Below are 23,308 nucleotides of genomic sequence, written 5' to 3' on the forward strand. Positions count from 1 at the left end.
CCTTGAACTGAATTACAAAACAGAACAGAGTCACACGTTTACAAAACACACTATGGCTGCTTAACGGGAAAGGTGAGGTGGGGTGATGCATAAAACAAGGGTTTCAAATTAGTTCAGATACCGTTCCATAAACCCAATATGTAATAGACAAGACCTACTCCTTGCTACGTGAACTGGACTCAACACCCCCTATTCACCGCCAAAGAATATATCTGACTAGTAAGAATCTTAAAACCTATGTATTGATATCTCTCTGTAAGTGAGTCAAGTGGGTATAAAGCGGCATAAACGCAGCAGTGAAAAGCACCTAAACCCCATTCTAAAAATCAATTACTTTTAAAAACCTGTGAAACAAAGACAGTGAAAGAGAGAGAAATTCTTACAAAATTCGTTCAGGGGCTGTGATGCCACCTGGATTGACCATATCTAGACCCACAGCTGATTGAGACATAAGGGTGGACACTCTTGGGGCTGAGAGGTTTGGTGAAGTTGGGTGAGCAAACGCAGACCCTTTAAAGTAATACGGCGAGGTACCCATCCCATGGGTCCCAAATCTCCAGGTTCAAGGGCATCGTCCTACATTGAAAACATGCATGAGAAACCCCGAAGATGGTACACCGTGTGATCGGGAAAGGTTTCTAAAACGAACCTCATTTCTCATCTCCTTGTGCTCCGGTTCGCCATTCCAGCCGCTTTACTAGCAATCTCCCTCCTTGGAGAATCAGCACCTTTATCCTCCTGTTCCGTACCGGTTGCAATTTGTCCTGAGGATGAACGGGAAGAGGGGGAAGAATGAGAGACTAGCTCTAGGTGTTGGGACAGGCACAGGTCACTCTATTTTCCCATCAGGAAGAAGAATTAACCACAGGCTCAGCCTGCCGCCCGGAGCCAGCATAGGTCCTGAAGCAATCCTGCGCTTTTGCGGCCAGCTCCCAAGAAAGCGAGCTGAAAAATGGAGCTCAGGGGCACTGCAATTCACAAACCTGCAGAGTTAGAAATGATAACTCTCGTCCACAAATATATTGAGGGAAGGCAACGAAGAGGATTTGAAAGCAAGGCAGAATTGCAGGAAACAGATTTCAGGAGGTAGATTCGAATCACCTTTAAAGCACAGGAAAAGCGGCAAAACCTCGACAATGATGCCCTTGGCCAAAAAGGGCGTATGCGTTTTTTCCTGAATATATTCAGGAAAAAACGCATACGCCCTTTTTGGCCAACCAAGCAACCTGGAAAGGCAAATCAGCGCTACAAAGAAGTCTCGCTTCCCTTCGGTCAACAGGGTCGTGCTGAATAAGGTGTCAAAACCAGAAAGGCAGGACAGGCCATGGAGAAACGGGAGCCTTGCTATGCTGATGGCCGGGATGTAAATTGCCAACAGCCACTCTGGATAAGAGTACGGTGTGTCCTGAAACATCTACAAAACTCAGCTTAGAGAGCATAGGGCACTTCCACTCATGGGCGTATACATTGGGAAAACTAAAAATCAGCAAGACCCAGGCACCCCAAAGTTTAGGGCTGCTCTGTTGACAAGAACCTCCACTTCATTACAACTTAAATATCCCGGGAAAGAGAAAAATGGATAAAGAAGTTGTGGTCCTTATGTACAATGCAATATCACTCAGCCACGAAGTCAACGTCATAAGGCTAGTAGCAGCATGATGAGTGGATTAGGTACGACGATTCTAAGTGAAATAAGTCACACAGCAAAAGACACTTTTCATAAGATATCACTTATAGAGGGAATGTAAAAACCGCTACACTTGAACTGAATTACAAAACAGAACAGAGTCACACGTTTAGAAAACACACTATGGCTGCTTAACGGGAAAGGTGAGGTGGGGTGATGTATAAAGCAAGGGTTTCAAATTAGCTTAGATACCGTTCCATAAACCCAATATGTAATAGAAAAAACCTACTCCTTGCTCAGTGAACTGGACTCAACACCTCCTATTCACTGCCCAAGAATATATCTCACTAGTAAGAATCTTAAAACCTATGTATTGATATCTCTGTGTTACTGTGTCAAGTGGGTGTAAAGCAGCATAAACACAGCAGTGAAAAGCAGCTATACCCCATTATAAAAATCAATTACTTTTAAAAACCTGTGAAACAAAGACAGTGAAAGAGAGAAAAATTCTTACAAAATTTGTTCAGGGGCTGTGATGCCAACTGGATGGACCATATCTAGACCCACAGGTGATTGAGACATAAGGGTGGACACTCTTGTGGCTGAGAGGTTTGGTGAGGTTGGGTGAGCAAACGCAGAACCTTTAAAGTAATACTGCGTGGTACCCAACCCATGGGTCCCAAATCTCCAGGTTCAAGGGCATCTTCCTACATCGAAAACATGCATGAGAAACCCACAAGATGGTACACCGTGTGATCGGGAAAGGTGTCTAAAACGCACCTCATTTCTCATCTCCTTGTGCTCCGGTTTGCCATTCCAGCCGCTTTACTAGCAATCTCCCTCCTTGGAGAATCAGCACCTTTATCCTCCTGTTCCGTACAGGTTGCAACTGGTGCTGAGGATGAACGGGAAGAGGGGGAACCAATGAGAGACTAGCTCTAGGTGTTGGGACAGGCACAGGTCACTCTATTTTCCAATCAGGAAGAAGAATTAACCACAGGCTCAGCCTGCCGCCTGGAACCAGAATAGGGCCTGAAACAATCCGGTGCTTTTGCGGCCAGCTCGCAAGAAAGCGAGTTGAAAAATGGAGGTCAGGGGCACTGCAATTCACAAACCTGCAGAGTTATAAATGATAACTCTCGTCCACAAATATATTGAGGGAAGGCAACGAAGAGGATCTGAAAGCAAGGCAGAATTGCAGGAAACAGATTTCAGGAGGTAGATTCGAATCGCCTTTAAAGCACAGGAAAAGCGGCAAAACCTCGACAATGATGCCCTTGGCCAAAAAGGGCGTATGCGTTTTTTCCTGAATATATTCAGGAAAAAACGCATACGCCCTTTTTGGCCAACCAAGCAACCTGGAAAGGCCAATCAGCGCTACAAAGAAGTCTCGCTTCCCATCGGTCAAAAGGGCCATGCTGAATAAAGTGTCAAAACCAGAAATGCAGGACAGGCCATGGAGAAATGGGAGCCTTGCTACGCTGATGGGCGGGCTGTAAATTGCCAACAGTCACTCTGGAGAAGTGTACGGTGTGTCCTGAAACATCTAAAAAAACTCAGCTTAGAGAGCATAGGGCACTTCCACTCATGGGCGTATAAATTGGGAAAACTAAAAATCAGCAAGACACAGGCACCCCAAAATTTAGGGCTGCTCTGTTGACAAGAAACTCCACTTCGTTACACCTGAAATATCCCAGGAAAGAGGAGAATGGATAAAGAAGTTGTGGTCCTCATGTACAATGGAATATCACTCAGCCATGAAATCAACGTCATAAGGCTAGGAGCAGCATGATGAGTGGATTTAGGTACGACGATTCTAAGTGAAATAAGTCACACAGAAAAAGACACTGATCATAAGATATCACGTATAGAGGGAATGTAAAAACCGCTACCCTTGAACTGAATTACAAAACAGAACAGAGTCACACGTTTACAAAACACACTATGGCTGCTTAACGGGAAAGGTGAGGTGGGGTGATGCATAAAACAAGGGTTTCAAATTAGCTCAGATACCGTTCCATAAACCCAATATGTAATAGAGAAGACCTACTCCTTGCTCAGTGAACTGGACTCAACACACCCTATTCACCGCCCAAGAATATATCTGACTAGTAAGAATCTTAAAACCTATGTATTGATATCTCTCTGTAAGTGAGTCAAGTGGGTGTAAAGCGGCATAAACACAGCAGTGCAAAGCAGCTAAACCCCATTCTAAAAATCAATTACTTTTAAAAACCCGTGAAACAAAGACAGTGAAAGAGAGAGAAATGCTTACAAAATTCGTTCACGGGCTGCGATGCCACCTGGATTGACCATATCTAGACCCACAGCTGATTGAGACATAAGGGTGGACACTCTTGGGGCTGAGAGGTTTGGTGAGGTTGGGTGAGCTAACGCAGACCCTTTAAAGTAATACGGCGTGGTACCCATCCCATGGGTCCCAAATCTCCAGGTTCAAGGGCATCTTCCTACATCGAAAAGATGCATGAGAAACCCAGAAAATGGTACACCGTGTGACCGGGAAAGGTTTCTAAAACGCACCTCAATTCTCATCTCCTTGTGCTCCGGTTCGCCATTCCAGCCGCTTTACTAGCAATCTCCCTCCTTGGAGAATCAGCACCTTTAACCTCTTGTTCCGTACAGGTTGCAATTTGTCCTGAGGATGAACGGGAAGAGGGGGAACCAATGAGAGACTAGCTCTAGGTGTTGGGACAGGCACAGGTCACTCTATTTTCCCATCAGGAAGAAGAATTAACCACAGGCTCAGCCTGCCGCCTGGAACCAGAATAGGGCCTGAAACAATCCTGTGCTTTTGCGGCCAGCTCGCAAGAAAGCGAGTTGAAAAATGGAGGTCAGGGGCACTGCAATTCACAAACCTGCAGAGTTATAAATGATAACTCTCGTCCACAAATATATTGAGGGAAGGCAACGAAGAGGATCTGAAAGCAAGGCAGAATTGCAGGAAACAGATTTCAGGAGGTAGATTCGAATCGCCTTTAAAGCACAGGAAAAGCGGCAAAACCTCGACAATGATGCCCTTGGCCAAAAAGGGCGTATGCGTTTTTTCCTGAATATATTCAGGAAAAAACGCATACGCCCTTTTTGGCCAACCAAGCAACCTGGAAAGGCCAATCAGCGCTACAAAGAAGTCTCGCTTCCCATCGGTCAAAAGGGCCATGCTGAATAAAGTGTCAAAACCAGAAATGCAGGACAGGCCATGGAGAAATGGGAGCCTTGCTACGCTGATGGGCGGGCTGTAAATTGCCAACAGTCACTCTGGAGAAGTGTACGGTGTGTCCTGAAACATCTAAAAAAACTCAGCTTAGAGAGCATAGGGCACTTCCACTCATGGGCGTATAAATTGGGAAAACTAAAAATCAGCAAGACACAGGCACCCCAAAATTTAGGGCTGCTCTGTTGACAAGAACCTCCACTTCGTTACACCTGAAATATCCCAGGAAAGAGGAGAATGGATAAAGAAGTTGTGGTCCTCATGTACAATGGAATATCACTCAGCCATGAAATCAACGTCATAAGGCTAGGAGCAGCATGATGAGTGGATTTAGGTACGACGATTCTAAGTGAAATAAGTCACACAGAAAAAGACACTGATCATAAGATATCACGTATAGAGGGAATGTAAAAACCGCTACCCTTGAACTGAATTACAAAACAGAACAGAGTCACACGTTTACAAAACACACTATGGCTGCTTAACGGGAAAGGTGAGGTGGGGTGATGCATAAAACAAGGGTTTCAAATTAGCTCAGATACCGTTCCATAAACCCAATATGTAATAGAGAAGACCTACTCCTTGCTCAGTGAACTGGACTCAACACACCCTATTCACCGCCCAAGAATATATCTGGCTAGTAAGAATCTTAAAACCTATGTATTGATATCTCTCTGTAAGTGAGTCAAGTGGGTGTAAAGCGGCATAAACACAGCAGTGCAAAGCAGCTAAACCCCATATTAAAAATCAATTACTTTTAAAAACCCGTGAAACAAAGACAGTGAAAGAGAGAGAAATGCTTACAAAATTCGTTCACGGGCTGCGATGCCACCTGGATTGACCATATCTAGACCCACAGCTGATTGAGACATAAGGGTGGACACTCTTGGGGCTGAGAGGTTTGGTGAGGTTGGGTGAGCTAACGCAGACCCTTTAAAGTAATACGGCGTGGTACCCATCCCATGGGTCCCAAATCTCCAGGTTCAAGGGCATCTTCCTACATCGAAAACATGCATGAGAAACCCAGAAGATGGTACACCGTGTGACCGGGAAAGGTTTCTAAAACGCACCTCAATTCTCATCTCCTTGTGCTCCGGTTCGCCATTCCAGCCGCTTTACTAGCAATCTCCCTCCTTGGAGAATCAGCACCTTTAACCTCCTGTTCCGTACAGGTTGCAATTTGTCCTGAGGATGAACGGGAAGAGGGGGAACCAATGAGAGACTAGCTCTAGGTGTTGGGACAGGCACAGGTCACTCTATTTTCCCATCAGGAAGAAGAATCAACCACAGGCTCAGCCTGCCGCCCGGAGCCAGAATAGGGCCTGAAGCAATCCTGCGCTTTTGCGGCCAGCTCCCAAGAAAGCGAGTTGAAAAATGGAGCTCAGGGGCACTGCAATTCACAAACCTGCAGAGTTAGAAATGATAACTCTCGTCCACAAATATATGGAGGGAAGGCAACGAAGAGGATTTGAAAGCAAGGCAGAATTGCAGGAAACAGATTTCAGGAGGTAGATTCGAATCGCCTTTAAAGCACAGGAAAAGCGGCAAAACCTCGACAATGATGCCCTTGGCCAAAAAGGGCGTATGCGTTTTTTCCTGAATATATTCAGGAAAAAACGCATACGCCCTTTTTGGCCAACCAAGCAACCTGGAAAGGCAAATCAGCGCTACAAAGAAGTCTCGCTTCCCATCGGTCAAAAGGGCCATGCTGAATAAAGTGTCAAAACCAGAAATGCAGGACAGGCCATGGAGAAATGGGAGCCTTGCTACGCTGATGGGCGGGCTGTAAATTGCCAACAGTCACTCTGGAGAAGTGTATGGTGTGTCCTGAAACATCTAAAAAAACTCAGCTTAGAGAGCATAGGGCACTTCCACTCATGGGCTTATAAATTGGGAAAACTAAAAATCAGCAAGACACAGGCACCCCAAAATTTAGGGCTGCTCTGTTGACAAGAACCTCCACTTCGTTACACCTGAAATATCCCAGGAAAGAGGAGAATGGATAAAGAAGTTGTGGTCCTCATGTACAATGGAATATCACTCAGCCATGAAATCAACGTCATAAGGCTAGGAGCAGCATGATGAGTGGATTTAGGTACGACGATTCTAAGTGAAATAAGTCACACAGAAAAAGACACTGATCATAAGATATCACTTATAGAGGGAATGTAAAAACCGCTACCTTGAACTGAATTACAAAACAGAACAGAGTCACACGTTTAGAAAACACACTATGGCTGCTTAACGGGAAAGGTGAGGTGGGGTGATGCATAAAACAAGGGTTTCAAATTAGCTCAGATACCGTTCCATAAACCCAATATGTAATAGAGAAGACCTACTCCTTGCTCAGTGAACTGGACTCAACACACCCTATTCACCGCCCAAGAATATATCTGACTAGTAAGAATCTTAAAACCTATGTATTGATATCTCTCTGTAAGTGAGTCAAGTGGGTGTAAAGCGGCATAAACACAGCAGTGCAAAGCAGCTAAACCCCATTCTAAAAATCAATTACTTTTAAAAACCCGTGAAACAAAGACAGTGAAAGAGAGAGAAATGCTTACAAAATTCGTTCACGGGCTGCGATGCCACCTGGATTGACCATATCTAGACCCACAGCTGATTGAGACATAAGGGTGGACACTCTTGGGGCTGAGAGGTTTGGTGAGGTTGGGTGAGCTAACGCAGACCCTTTAAAGTAATACGGCGTGGTACCCATCCCATGGGTCCCAAATCTCCAGGTTCAAGGGCATCTTCCTACATCGAAAACATGCATGAGAAACCCAGAAGATGGTACACCGTGTGACCGGGAAAGGTTTCTAAAACGCACCTCAATTCTCATCTCCTTGTGCTCCGGTTCGCCATTCCAGCCACTTTACTAGCAATCTCCCTCCTTGGAGAATCAGCACCTTTAACCTCCTGTTCCGTACAGGTTGCAATTTGTCCTGAGGATGAACGGGAAGAGGGGGAACCAATGAGAGACTAGCTCTAGGTGTTGGGACAGGCACAGGTCACTCTATTTTCCCATCAGGAAGAAGAATCAACCACAGGCTCAGCCTGCCGCCCGGAGCCAGAAAAGGGCCTGAAGCAATCCTGCGCTTTTGCGGCCAGCTCCCAAGAAAGCGAGTTGAAAAATGGAGCTCAGGGGCACTGCAATTCACAAACCTGCAGAGTTAGAAATGATAACTCTCGTCCACAAATATATGGAGGGAAGGCAACGAAGAGGATTTGAAAGCAAGGCAGAATTGCAGGAAACAGATTTCAGGAGGTAGATTCGAATCGCCTTTAAAGCACAGGAAAAGCGGCAAAACCTCGACAATGATGCCCTTGGCCAAAAAGGGCGTATGCGTTTTTTCCTGAATATATTCAGGAAAAAACGCATACGCCCTTTTTGGCCAACCAAGCAACCTGGAAAGGCAAATCAGCGCTACAGAGAAGTCTCGCTTCCCATCGGTCAAAAGGGCCATGCTGAATAAAGTGTCAAAACCAGAAATGCAGGACAGGCCATGGAGAAATGGGAGCCTTGCTACGCTGATGGGCGGGCTGTAAATTGCCAACAGTCACTCTGGAGAAGTGTATGGTGTGTCCTGAAACATCTAAAAAAACTCAGCTTAGAGAGCATAGGGCACTTCCACTCATGGGCGTATACATTGGGAAAACTAAAAATCAGCAAGACACAGGCACCCCAAAATTTAGGGCTGCTCTGTTGACAAGAAACTCCACTTCGTTACACCTGAAATATCCCAGGAAAGAGGAGAATGGATAAAGAAGTTGTGGTCCTCATGTACAATGGAATATCACTCAGCCATGAAATCAACGTCATAAGGCTAGGAGCAGCATGATGAGTGGATTTAGGTACGACGATTCTAAGTGAAATAAGTCACACAGAAAAAGACACTGATCATAAGATATCACGTATAGAGGGAATGTAAAAACCGCTACCCTTGAACTGAATTACAAAACAGAACAGAGTCACACGTTTACAAAACACACTATGGCTGCTTAACGGGAAAGGTGAGGTGGGGTGATGCATAAAACAAGGGTTTCAAATTAGTTCAGATACCGTTCCATAAACCCAATATGTAATAGACAAGACCTACTCCTTGCTACGTGAACTGGACTCAACACCCCCTATTCACCGCCAAAGAATATATCTGACTAGTAAGAATCTTAAAACCTATGTATTGATATCTCTCTGTAAGTGAGTCAAGTGGGTATAAAGCGGCATAAACGCAGCAGTGAAAAGCACCTAAACCCCATTCTAAAAATCAATTACTTTTAAAAACCTGTGAAACAAAGACAGTGAAAGAGAGAGAAATTCTTACAAAATTCGTTCAGGGGCTGCGATGCCAACTGGATTGACCATATCTAGACCCACAGCTGATTGAGACATAAGGGTGGACACTCTTGGGGCTGAGAGGTTTGGTGAAGTTGGGTGAGCAAACGCAGACCCTTTAAAGTAATACGGCGAGGTACCCATCCCATGGGTCCCAAATCTCCAGGTTCAAGGGCATCGTCCTACATTGAAAACATGCATGAGAAACCCCGAAGATGGTACACCGTGTGATCGGGAAAGGTTTCTAAAACGAACCTCATTTCTCATCTCCTTGTGCTCCGGTTCGCCATTCCAGCCGCTTTACTAGCAATCTCCCTCCTTGGAGAATCAGCACCTTTATCCTCCTGTTCCGTACCGGTTGCAATTTGTCCTGAGGATGAACGGGAAGAGGGGGAAGAATGAGAGACTAGCTCTAGGTGTTGGGACAGGCACAGGTCACTCTATTTTCCCATCAGGAAGAAGAATTAACCACAGGCTCAGCCTGCCGCCCGGAGCCAGCATAGGTCCTGAAGCAATCCTGCGCTTTTGCGGCCAGCTCCCAAGAAAGCGAGCTGAAAAATGGAGCTCAGGGGCACTGCAATTCACAAACCTGCAGAGTTAGAAATGATAACTCTCGTCCACAAATATATTGAGGGAAGGCAACGAAGAGGATTTGAAAGCAAGGCAGAATTGCAGGAAACAGATTTCAGGAGGTAGATTCGAATCACCTTTAAAGCACAGGAAAAGCGGCAAAACCTCGACAATGATGCCCTTGGCCAAAAAGGGCGTATGCGTTTTTTCCTGAATATATTCAGGAAAAAACGCATACGCCCTTTTTGGCCAACCAAGCAACCTGGAAAGGCAAATCAGCGCTACAAAGAAGTCTCGCTTCCCTTCGGTCAACAGGGTCGTGCTGAATAAGGTGTCAAAACCAGAAAGGCAGGACAGGCCATGGAGAAACGGGAGCCTTGCTAGGCTGATGGCCGGGATGTAAATTGCCAACAGCCACTCTGGATAAGAGTACGGTGTGTCCTGAAACATCTACAAAACTCAGCTTAGAGAGCATAGGGCACTTCCACTCATGGGCGTATACATTGGGAAAACTAAAAATCAGCAAGACCCAGGCACCCCAAAGTTTAGGGCTGCTCTGTTGACAAGAACCTCCACTTCATTACAACTTAAATATCCCGGGAAAGAGAAAAATGGATAAAGAAGTTGTGGTCCTTATGTACAATGCAATATCACTCAGCCATGAAGTCAACGTCATAAGGCTAGTAGCAGCATGATGAGTGGATTAGGTACGACGATTCTAAGTGAAATAAGTCACACAGCAAAAGACACTTTTCATAAGATATCACTTATAGAGGGAATGTAAAAACCGCTACACTTGAACTGAATTACAAAACAGAACAGAGTCACACGTTTAGAAAACACACTATGGCTGCTTAACGGGAAAGGTGAGGTGGGGTGATGCATAAAGCAAGGGTTTCAAATTAGCTTAGATACCGTTCCATAAACCCAATATGTAATAGAAAAAACCTACTCCTTGCTCAGTGAACTGGACTCAACACCTCCTATTCACTGCCCAAGAATATATCTCACTAGTAAGAATCTTAAAACCTATGTATTGATATCTCTGTGTTACTGTGTCAAGTGGGTGTAAAGCAGCATAAACACAGCAGTGAAAAGCAGCTATACCCCATTATAAAAATCAATTACTTTTAAAAACCTGTGAAACAAAGACAGTGAAAGAGAGAAAAATTCTTACAAAATTTGTTCAGGGGCTGTGATGCCAACTGGATGGACCATATCTAGACCCACAGGTGATTGAGACATAAGGGTGGACACTCTTGTGGCTGAGAGGTTTGGTGAGGTTGGGTGAGCAAACGCAGAACCTTTAAAGTAATACTGCGTGGTACCCAACCCATGGGTCCCAAATCTCCAGGTTCAAGGGCATCTTCCTACATCGAAAACATGCATGAGAAACCCACAAGATGGTACACCGTGTGATCGGGAAAGGTGTCTAAAACGCACCTCATTTCTCATCTCCTTCTGCTCCGGTTTGCCATTCCAGCCGCTTTACTAGCAATCTCCCTCCTTGGAGAATCAGCACCTTTATCCTCCTGTTCCGTACAGGTTGCAACTGGTGCTGAGGATGAACGGGAAGAGGGGGAACCAATGAGAGACTAACTCTAGGTGTTGGGACAGGCACAGGTCACTCTATTTTCCAATCAGGAAGAAGAATTAACCACAGGCTCAGCCTGCCGCCTGGAACCAGAATAGGGCCTGAAACAATCCGGTGCTTTTGCGGCCAGCTCGCAAGAAAGCGAGTTGAAAAATGGAGGTCAGGGGCACTGCAATTCACAAACCTGCAGAGTTATAAATGATAACTCTCGTCCACAAATATATTGAGGGAAGGCAACGAAGAGGATCTGAAAGCAAGGCAGAATTGCAGGAAACAGATTTCAGGAGGTAGATTCGAATCGCCTTTAAAGCACAGGAAAAGCGGCAAAACCTCGACAATGATGCCCTTGGCCAAAAAGGGCGTATGCGTTTTTTCCTGAATATATTCAGGAAAAAACGCATACGCCCTTTTTGGCCAACCAAGCAACCTGGAAAGGCCAATCAGCGCTACAAAGAAGTCTCGCTTCCCATCGGTCAAAAGGGCCATGCTGAATAAAGTGTCAAAACCAGAAATGCAGGACAGGCCATGGAGAAATGGGAGCCTTGCTACGCTGATGGGCGGGCTGTAAATTGCCAACAGTCACTCTGGAGAAGTGTACGGTGTGTCCTGAAACATCTAAAAAAACTCAGCTTAGAGAGCATAGGGCACTTCCACTCATGGGCGTATAAATTGGGAAAACTAAAAATCAGCAAGACACAGGCACCCCAAAATTTAGGGCTGCTCTGTTGACAAGAAACTCCACTTCGTTACACCTGAAATATCCCAGGAAAGAGGAGAATGGATAAAGAGGTTGTGGTCCTCATGTACAATGGAATATCACTCAGCCATGAAATCAACGTCATAAGGCTAGGAGCAGCATGATGAGTGGATTTAGGTACGACGATTCTAAGTGAAATAAGTCACACAGAAAAAGACACTGATCATAAGATATCACGTATAGAGGGAATGTAAAAACCGCTACCCTTGAACTGAATTACAAAACAGAACAGAGTCACACGTTTACAAAACACACTATGGCTGCTTAACGGGAAAGGTGAGGTGGGGTGATGCATAAAACAAGGGTTTCAAATTAGCTCAGATACCGTTCCATAAACCCAATATGTAATAGAGAAGACCTACTCCTTGCTCAGTGAACTGGACTCAACACCCCCTATTCACCGCCCAAGAATATATCTGACTAGTAAGAATCTTAAAACCTATGTATTGATATCTCTCTGTAAGTGAGTCAAGTGGGTATAAAGCGGCATAAACACAGCAGTGCAAAGCAGCTAAACCCCATTCTAAAAATCAATTACTTTTAAAAACCCGTGAAACAAAGACAGTGAAAGAGAGAGAAATGCTTACAAAATTCGTTCACGGGCTGCGATGCCACCTGGATTGACCATATCTAGACCCACAGCTGATTGAGACATAAGGGTGGACACTCTTGGGGCTGAGAGGTTTGGTGAGGTTGGGTGAGCTAACGCAGACCCTTTAAAGTAATACGGCGTGGTACCCATCCCATGGGTCCCAAATCTCCAGGTTCAAGGGCATCTTCCTACATCGAAAACATGCATGAGAAACCCAGAAGATGGTACACCGTGTGACCGGGAAAGGTTTCTAAAACGCACCTCAATTCTCATCTCCTTGTGCTCCGGTTCGCCATTCCAGCCGCTTTACTAGCAATCTCCCTCCTTGGAGAATCAGCACCTTTAACCTCCTGTTCCGTACAGGTTGCAATTTGTCCTGAGGATGAACGGGAAGAGGGGGAACCAATGAGAGACTAGCTCTAGGTGTTGGGACAGGCACAGGTCACACTATTTTCCCATCAGGAAGAAGAATCAACCACAGGCTCAGCCTGCCGCCCGGAGCCAGAAAAGGGCCTGAAGCAATCCTGCGCTTTTGCGGCCAGCTCCCAAGAAAGCGAGTTGAAAAATGGAGCTCAGGGGCACTGCAATTCACAAACCTGCAGAGTTAGAAATGATAACTCTCGTCCACAAATATATGGAGGGAAGGCAACGAAGAGGATTTGAAAGCAAGGCAGAATTGCAGGAAACAGATTTCAGGAGGTAGATTCGAATCGCCTTTAAAGCACAGGAAAAGCGGCAAAACCTCGACAATGATGCCCTTGGCCAAAAAGGGCGTATGCGTTTTTTCCTGAATATATTCAGGAAAAAACGCATACGCCCTTTTTGGCCAACCAAGCAACCTGGAAAGGCCAATCAGCGCTACAAAGAAGTCTCGCTTCCCATCGGTCAAAAGGGCCATGCTGAATAAAGTGTCAAAACCAGAAATGCAGGACAGGCCATGGAGAAATGGGAGCCTTGCTACGCTGATGGGCGGGCTGTAAATTGCCAACAGTCACTCTGGAGAAGTGTATGGTGTGTCCTGAAACATCTAAAAAAACTCAGCTTAGAGAGCATAGGGCACTTCCACTCATGGGCGTATAAATTGGGAAAACTAAAAATCAGCAAGACACAGGCACCCCAAAATTTAGGGCTGCTCTGTTGACAAGAACCTCCACTTCGTTACACCTGAAATATCCCAGGAAAGAGGAGAATGGATAAAGAAGTTGTGGTCCTCATGTACAATGGAATATCACTCAGCCATGAAATCAACGTCATAAGGCTAGGAGCAGCATGATGAGTGGATTTAGGTACGACGATTCTAAGTGAAATAAGTCACACAGAAAAAGACACTGATCATAAGATATCACGTATAGAGGGAATGTAAAAACCGCTACCCTTGAACTGAATTACAAAACAGAACAGAGTCACACGTTTACAAAACACACTATGGCTGCTTAACGGGAAAGGTGAGGTGGGGTGATGCATAAAACAAGGGTTTCAAATTAGCTCAGATACCGTTCCATAAACCCAATATGTAATAGAGAAGACCTACTCCTTGCTCAGTGAACTGGACTCAACACCCCCTATTCACCGCCCAAGAATATATCTGACTAGTAAGAATCTTAAAACCTATGTATTGATATCTCTCTGTAAGTGAGTCAAGTGGGTATAAAGCGGCATAAACACAGCAGTGCAAAGCAGCTAAACCCCATTCTAAAAATCAATTACTTTTAAAAACCCGTGAAACAAAGACAGTGAAAGAGAGAGAAATGCTTACAAAATTCGTTCACGGGCTGCGATGCCACCTGGATTGACCATATCTAGACCCACAGCTGATTGAGACATAAGGGTGGACACTCTTGGGGCTGAGAGGTTTGGTGAGGTTGGGTGAGCTAACGCAGACCCTTTAAAGTAATACGGCGTGGTACCCATCCCATGGGTCCCAAATCTCCAGGTTCAAGGGCATCTTCCTACATCGAAAACATGCATGAGAAACCCAGAAGATGGTACACCGTGTGACCGGGAAAGGTTTCTAAAACGCACCTCAATTCTCATCTCCTTGTGCTCCGGTTCGCCATTCCAGCCGCTTTACTAGCAATCTCCCTCCTTGGAGAATCAGCACCTTTAACCTCCTGTTCCGTACAGGTTGCAATTTGTCCTGAGGATGAACGGGAAGAGGGGGAACCAATGAGAGACTAGCTCTAGGTGTTGGGACAGGCACAGGTCACTCTATTTTCCCATCAGGAAGAAGAATCAACCACAGGCTCAGCCTGCCGCCCGGAGCCAGAATAGGGCCTGAAGCAATCCTGCGCTTTTGCGGCCAGCTCCCAAGAAAGCGAGTTGAAAAATGGAGCTCAGGGGCACTGCAATTCACAAACCTGCAGAGTTAGAAATGATAACTCTCGTCCACAAATATATGGAGGGAAGGCAACGAAGAGGATTTGAAAGCAAGGCAGAATTGCAGGAAACAGATTTCAGGAGGTAGATTCGAATCGCCTTTAAAGCACAGGAAAAGCGGCAAAACCTCGACAATGATGCCCTTGGCCAAAAAGGGCGTATGCGTTTTTTCCTGAATATATTCAGGAAAAAACGCATACGCCCTTTTTGGCCAACCAAGCAACCTGGAAAGGCAAATCAGCGCTACAAAGAAGTCTCGCTTCCCATCGGTCAAAAGGGCCATGCTGAATAAAGTGTCAAAACCAGAAATGCAGGACAGGCCATGGAGAAATGGGAGCCTTGCTACGCTGATGGGCGGGCTGTAAATTGCCAACAGTCACTCTGGAGAAGTGTATGGTGTGTCCTGAAACATCTAAAAAAACTCAGCTTAGAGAGCATAGGGCACTTCCACTCATGGGCGTATAAATTGGGAAAACTAAAAATCAGCAAGACACAGGCACCCCAAAATTTAGGGCTGCTCTGTTGACAAGAACCTCCACTTCGTTACACCTGAAATATCCCAGGAAAGAGGAGAATGGATAAAGAAGTTGTGGTCCTCATGTACAATGGAATATCACTCAGCCATGAAATCAACGTCATAAGGCTAGGAGCAGCATGATGAGTGGATTTAGGTACGACGATTCTAAGTGAAATAAGTCACACAGAAAAAGACACTGATCATAAGATATCACTTATAGAGGGAATGTAAAAACCGCTACCTTGAACTGAATTACAAAACAGAACAGAGTCACACGTTTAGAAAACACACTATGGCTGCTTAACGGGAAAGGTGAGGTGGGGTGATGCATAAAACAAGGGTTTCAAATTAGCTCAGATACCGTTCCATAAACCCAATATGTAATAGAGAAGACCTACTCCTTGCTCAGTGAACTGGACTCAACACACCCTATTCACCGCCCAAGAATATATCTGACTAGTAAGAATCTTAAAACCTATGTATTGATATCTCTCTGTAAGTGAGTCAAGTGGGTGTAAAGCGGCATAAACACAGCAGTGCAAAGCAGCTAAACCCCATTCTAAAAATCAATTACTTTTAAAAACCCGTGAAACAAAGACAGTGAAAGAGAGAGAAATGCTTACAAAATTCGTTCACGGGCTGCGATGCCACCTGGATTGACCATATCTAGACCCACAGCTGATTGAGACATAAGGGTGGACACTCTTGGGGCTGAGAGGTTTGGTGAGGTTGGGTGAGCTAACGCAGACCCTTTAAAGTAATACGGCGTGGTACCCATCCCATGGGTCCCAAATCTCCAGGTTCAAGGGCATCTTCCTACATCGAAAACATGCATGAGAAACCCAGAAGATGGTACACCGTGTGACCGGGAAAGGTTTCTAAAACGCACCTCAATTCTCATCTCCTTGTGCTCCGGTTCGCCATTCCAGCCGCTTTACTAGCAATCTCCCTCCTTGGAGAATCAGCACCTTTAACCTCCTGTTCCGTACAGGTTGCAATTTGTCCTGAGGATGAACGGGAAGAGGGGGAACCAATGAGAGACTAGCTCTAGGTGTTGGGACAGGCACAGGTCACTCTATTTTCCCATCAGGAAGAAGAATCAACCACAGGCTCAGCCTGCCGCCCGGAGCCAGAATAGGGCCTGAAGCAATCCTGCGCTTTTGCGGCCAGCTCCCAAGAAAGCGAGTTGAAAAATGGAGCTCAGGGGCACTGCAATTCACAAACCTGCAGAGTTAGAAATGATAACTCTCGTCCACAAATATATGGAGGGAAGGCAACGAAGAGGATTTGAAAGCAAGGCAGAATTGCAGGAAACAGATTTCAGGAGGTAGATTCGAATCGCCTTTAAAGCACAGGAAAAGCGGCAAAACCTCGACAATGATGCCCTTGGCCAAAAAGGGCGTATGCGTTTTTTCCTGAATATATTCAGGAAAAAACGCATACGCCCTTTTTGGCCAACCAAGCAACCTGGAAAGGCAAATCAGCGCTACAAAGAAGTCTCGCTTCCCATCGGTCAAAAGGGCCATGCTGAATAAAGTGTCAAAACCAGAAATGCAGGACAGGCCATGGAGAAATGGGAGCCTTGCTACGCTGATGGGCGGGCTGTAAATTGCCAACAGTCACTCTGGAGAAGTGTATGGTGTGTCCTGAAACATCTAAAAAAACTCAGCTTAGAGAGCATAGGGCACTTCCACTCATGGGCGTATAAATTGGGAAAACTAAAAATCAGCAAGACACAGGCACCCCAAAATTTAGGGCTGCTCTGTTGACAAGAACCTCCACTTCGTTACACCTGAAATATCCCAGGAAAGAGGAGAATGGATAAAGAAGTTGTGGTCCTCATGTACAATGGAATATCACTCAGCCATGAAATCAACGTCATAAGGCTAGGAGCAGCATGATGAGTGGATTTAGGTACGACGATTCTAAGTGAAATAAGTCACACAGAAAAAGACACTGATCATAAGATATCACTTATAGAGGGAATGTAAAAACCGCTACCTTGAACTGAATTACAAAACAGAACAGAGTCACACGTTTAGAAAACACACTATGGCTGCTTAACGGGAAAGGTGAGGTGGGGTGATGCATAAAACAAGGGTTTCAAATTAGCTCAGATACCGTTCCATAAACCCAATATGTAATAGAGAAGACCTACTCCTTGCTCAGTGAACTGGACTCAACACACCCTATTCACCGCCCAAGAATATATCTGACTAGTAAGAATCTTAAAACCTATGTATTGATATCTCTCTGTAAGTGAGTCAAGTGGGTGTAAAGCGGCATAAACACAGCAGTGCAAAGCAGCTAAACCCCATTCTAAAAATCAATTACTTTTAAAAACCCGTGAAACAAAGACAGTGAAAGAGAGAGAAATGCTTACAAAATTCGTTCACGGGCTGCGATGCCACCTGGATTGACCATATCTAGACCCACAGCTGATTGAGACATAAGGGTGGACACTCTTGGGGCTGAGAGGTTTGGTGAGGTTGGGTGAGCTAACGCAGACCCTTTAAAGTAATACGGCGTGGTACCCATCCCATGGGTCCCAAATCTCCAGGTTCAAGGGCATCTTCCTACATCGAAAACATGCATGAGAAACCCAGAAGATGGTACACCGTGTGACCGGGAAAGGTTTCTAAAACGCACCTCAATTCTCATCTCCTTGTGCTCCGGTTCGCCATTCCAGCCGCTTTACTAGCAATCTCCCTCCTTGGAGAATCAGCACCTTTAACCTCCTGTTCCGTACAGGTTGCAATTTGTCCTGAGGATGAACGGGAAGAGGGGGAACCAATGAGAGACTAGCTCTAGGTGTTGGGACAGGCACAGGTCACTCTATTTTCCCATCAGGAAGAAGAATCAACCACAGGCTCAGCCTGCCGCCCGGAGCCAGAAAAGGGCCTGAAGCAATCCTGCGCTTTTGCGGCCAGCTCCCAAGAAAGCGAGTTGAAAAATGGAGCTCAGGGGCACTGCAATTCACAAACCTGCAGAGTTAGAAATGATAACTCTCGTCCACAAATATATGGAGGGAAGGCAACGAAGAGGATTTGAAAGCAAGGCAGAATTGCAGGAAACAGATTTCAGGAGGTAGATTCGAATCGCCTTTAAAGCACAGGAAAAGCGGCAAAACCTCGACAATGATGCCCTTGGCCAAAAAGGGCGTATGCGTTTTTTCCTGAATATATTCAGGAAAAAACGCATACGCCCTTTTTGGCCAACCAAGCAACCTGGAAAGGCAAATCAGCGCTACAGAGAAGTCTCGCTTCCCATCGGTCAAAAGGGCCATGCTGAATAAAGTGTCAAAACCAGAAATGCAGGACAGGCCATGGAGAAATGGGAGCCTTGCTACGCTGATGGGCGGGCTGTAAATTGCCAACAGTCACTCTGGAGAAGTGTATGGTGTGTCCTGAAACATCTAAAAAAACTCAGCTTAGAGAGCATAGGACACTTCCACTCATGGGCGTATAAATTGGGAAAACTAAAAATCAGCAAGACACAGGCACCCCAAAATTTAGGGCTGCTCTGTTGACAAGAAACTCCACTTCGTTACACCTGAAATATCCCAGGAAAGAGGAGAATGGATAAAGAAGTTGTGGTCCTCATGTACAATGGAATATCACTCAGCCATGAAATCAACGTCATAAGGCTAGGAGCAGCATGATGAGTGGATTTAGGTACGACGATTCTAAGTGAAATAAGTCACACAGAAAAAGACACTGATCATAAGATATCACGTATAGAGGGAATGTAAAAACCGCTACCCTTGAACTGAATTACAAAACAGAACAGAGTCAGACGTTTAGAAAACACACTATGGCTGCTTAACGGGAAAGGTGAGGTGGGGTGATGCATAAAACAAGGGTTTCAAATTAGCTCAGATACCGTTCCATAAACCCAATATGTAATAGAGAAGACCTACTCCTTGCTCAGTGAACTGGACTCAACACACCCTATTCACCGCCCAAGAATATATCTGACTAGTAAGAATCTTAAAACCTATGTATTGATATCTCTCTGTAAGTGAGTCAAGTGGGTGTAAAGCGGCATAAACACAGCAGTGCAAAGCAGCTAAACCCCATTATAAAAATCAATTACTTTTAAAAACCCGTGAAACAAAGACAGTGAAAGAGAGAGAAATGCTTACAAAATTCGTTCAGGGGCTGCGATGCCACCTGGATTGACCATATCTAGACCCACAGCTGATTGAGACATAAGGGTGGACACTCTTGGGGCTGAGAGGTTTGGTGAGGTTGGGTGAGCTAACGCAGACCCTTTAAAGTAATACGGCGTGGTACCCATCCCATGGGTCCCAAATCTCCAGGTTCAAGGGCATCTTCCTACATCGAAAACATGCATGAGAAACCCAGAAGATGGTACACCGTGTGACCGGGAAAGGTTTCTAAAACGCACCTCAATTCTCATCTCCTTGTGCTCCGGTTCGCCATTCCAGCCGCTTTACTAGCAATCTCCCTCCTTGGAGAATCAGCACCTTTAACCTCCTGTTCCGTACAGGTTGCAATTTGTCCTGAGGATGAACGGGAAGAGGGGGAACCAATGAGAGACTAGCTCTAGGTGTTGGGACAGGCACAGGTCACGCTATTTTCCCATCAGGAAGAAGAATCAACCACAGGCTCTGCCTGCCGCCCGGAGCCAGAATAGGGCCTGAAGCAATCCTGCGCTTTTGCGGCCAGCTCCCAAGAAAGCGAGTTGAAAAATGGAGGTCAGGGGCACTGCAATTCACAAACCTGCAGAGTTAGAAATGATAACTCTCGTCCACAAATATATGGAGGGAAGGCAACGAAGAGGATTTGAAAGCAAGGCAGAATTGCAGGAAACAGATTTCAGGAGGTAGATTCGAATCGCCTTTAAAGCACAGGAAAAGCGGCAAAACCTCGACAATGATGCCCTTGGCCAAAAAGGGCGTATGCGTTTTTTCCTGAATATATTCAGGAAAAAACGCATACGCCCTTTTTGGCCAACCAAGCAACCTGGAAAGGCAAATCAGCGCTACAAAGAAGTCTCGCTTCCCATCGGTCAAAAGGGCCATGCTGAATAAAGTGTCAAAACCAGAAATGCAGGACAGGCCATGGAGAAATGGGAGCCTTGCTACGCTGATGGGCGGGCTGTAAATTGCCAACAGTCACTCTGGAGAAGTGTATGGTGTGTCCTGAAACATCTAAAAAAACTCAGCTTAGAGAGCATAGGGCACTTCCACTCATGGGTGTATAAATTGGGAAAACTAAAAATCAGCAAGACACAGGCACCCCAAAATTTAGGGCTGCTCTGTTGACAAGAACCTCCACTTCGTTACACCTGAAATATCCCAGGAAAGAGGAGAATGTATAAAGAAGTTGTGGTCCTCATGTACAATGGAATATCACTCAGCCATGAAATCAACGTCATAAGGCTAGGAGCAGCATGATGAGTGGATTTAGGTACGACGATTCTAAGTGAAATAAGTCACACAGAAAAAGACACTGATTATAAGATATCACGTATAGAGGGAATGTAAAAACCGCTACCCTTGAACTGAATTACAAAACAGAACAGAGTCACACGTTTACAAAACACACTATGGCTGCTTAACGGGAAAGGTGAGGTGGGGTGATGCATAAAACAAGGGTTTCAAATTAGTTCAGATACCGTTCCATAAACCCAATATGTAATAGACAAGACCTACTCCTTGCTACGTGAACTGGACTCAACACCCCCTATTCACCGCCAAAGAATATATCTGACTAGTAAGAATCTTAAAACCTATGTATTGATATCTCTCTGTAAGTGAGTCAAGTGGGTATAAAGCGGCATAAACGCAGCAGTGAAAAGCACCTAAACCCCATTCTAAAAATCAATTACTTTTAAAAACCTGTGAAACAAAGACAGTGAAAGAGAGAGAAATTCTTACAAAATTCGTTCAGGGGCTGTGATGCCACCTGGATTGACCATATCTAGACCCACAGCTGATTGAGACATAAGGGTGGACACTCTTGGGGCTGAGAGGTTTGGTGAAGTTGGGTGAGCAAACGCAGACCCTTTAAAGTAATACGGCGAGGTACCCATCCCATGGGTCCCAAATCTCCAGGTTCAAGGGCATCGTCCTACATTGAAAACATGCATGAGAAACCCCGAAGATGGTACACCGTGTGATCGGGAAAGGTTTCTAAAACGAACCTCATTTCTCATCTCCTTGTGCTCCGGTTCGCCATTCCAGCCGCTTTACTAGCAATCTCCCTCCTTGGAGAATCAGCACCTTTATCCTCCTGTTCCGTACCGGTTGCAATTTGTCCTGAGGATGAACGGGAAGAGGGGGAAGAATGAGAGACTAGCTCTAGGTGTTGGGACAGGCACAGGTCACTCTATTTTCCCATCAGGAAGAAGAATTAACCACAGGCTCAGCCTGCCGCCCGGAGCCAACATAGGTCCTGAAGCAATCCTGCGCTTTTGCGGCCAGCTCCCAAGAAAGCGAGCTGAAAAATGGAGCTCAGGGGCACTGCAATTCACAAACCTGCAGAGTTAGAAATGATAACTCTCGTCCACAAATATATTGAGGGAAGGCAACGAAGAGGATTTGAAAGCAAGGCAGAATTGCAGGAAACAGATTTCAGGAGGTAGATTCGAATCACCTTTAAAGCACAGGAAAAGCGGCAAAACCTCGACAATGATGCCCTTGGCCAAAAAGGGCGTATGCGTTTTTTCCTGAATATATTCAGGAAAAAACGCATACGCCCTTTTTGGCCAACCAAGCAACCTGGAAAGGCAAATCAGCGCTACAAAGAAGTCTCGCTTCCCTTCGGTCAACAGGGTCGTGCTGAATAAGGTGTCAAAACCAGAAAGGCAGGACAGGCCATGGAGAAACGGGAGCCTTGCTACGCTGATGGCCGGGATGTAAATTGCCAACAGCCACTCTGGATAAGAGTACGGTGTGTCCTGAAACATCTAAAAAACTCAGCTTAGAGAGCATAGGGCACTTCCACTCATGGGCGTATACATTGGGAAAACTAAAAATCAGCAAGACCCAGGCACCCCAAAGTTTAGGGCTGCTCTGTTGACAAGAACCTCCATTTCGTTACAACTTAAATATCCCGGGAAAGAGAAAAATGGATAAAGAAGTTGTGGTCCTTATGTACAATGCAATATCACTCAGCCATGAAGTCAACGTCATAAGGCTAGTAGCAGCATGATGAGTGGATTACGTACGACGATTCTAAGTGAAATAAGTCACACAGCAAAAGACACTTTTCATAAGATATCACTTATAGAGGGAATGTAAAAACCGCTACACTTGAACTGAATTACAAAACAGAACAGAGTCACACGTTTAGAAAACACACTATGGCTGCTTAACGGGAAAGGTGAGGTGGGGTGATGCATAAAGCAAGGGTTTCAAATTAGCTTAGACACCGTTCCATAAACCCAATATGTAATAGAAAAAACCTACTCCTTGCTCAGTGAACTGGACTCAACACCTCCTATTCACTGCCCAAGAATATATCTCACTAGTAAGAATCTTAAAACCTATGTATTGATATCTCTGTGTTACTGTGTCAAGTGGATGTAAAGCGGCATAAACACAGCAGTGAAAAGCAGCTATACCCCATTATAAAAATCAATTACTTTTAAAAACCTGTGAAACAAAGACAGTGAAAGAGAGAAAAATTCTTACAAAATTTGTTCAGGGGCTGTGATGCCAACTGGATGGACCATATC

The sequence above is a fragment of the Balaenoptera borealis genome, assembly GCF_965194805.1.
Source record: "Balaenoptera borealis genome assembly, chromosome: 10".
In the NCBI taxonomy this organism is placed as follows: Eukaryota; Metazoa; Chordata; class Mammalia; order Artiodactyla; family Balaenopteridae; genus Balaenoptera; species Balaenoptera borealis.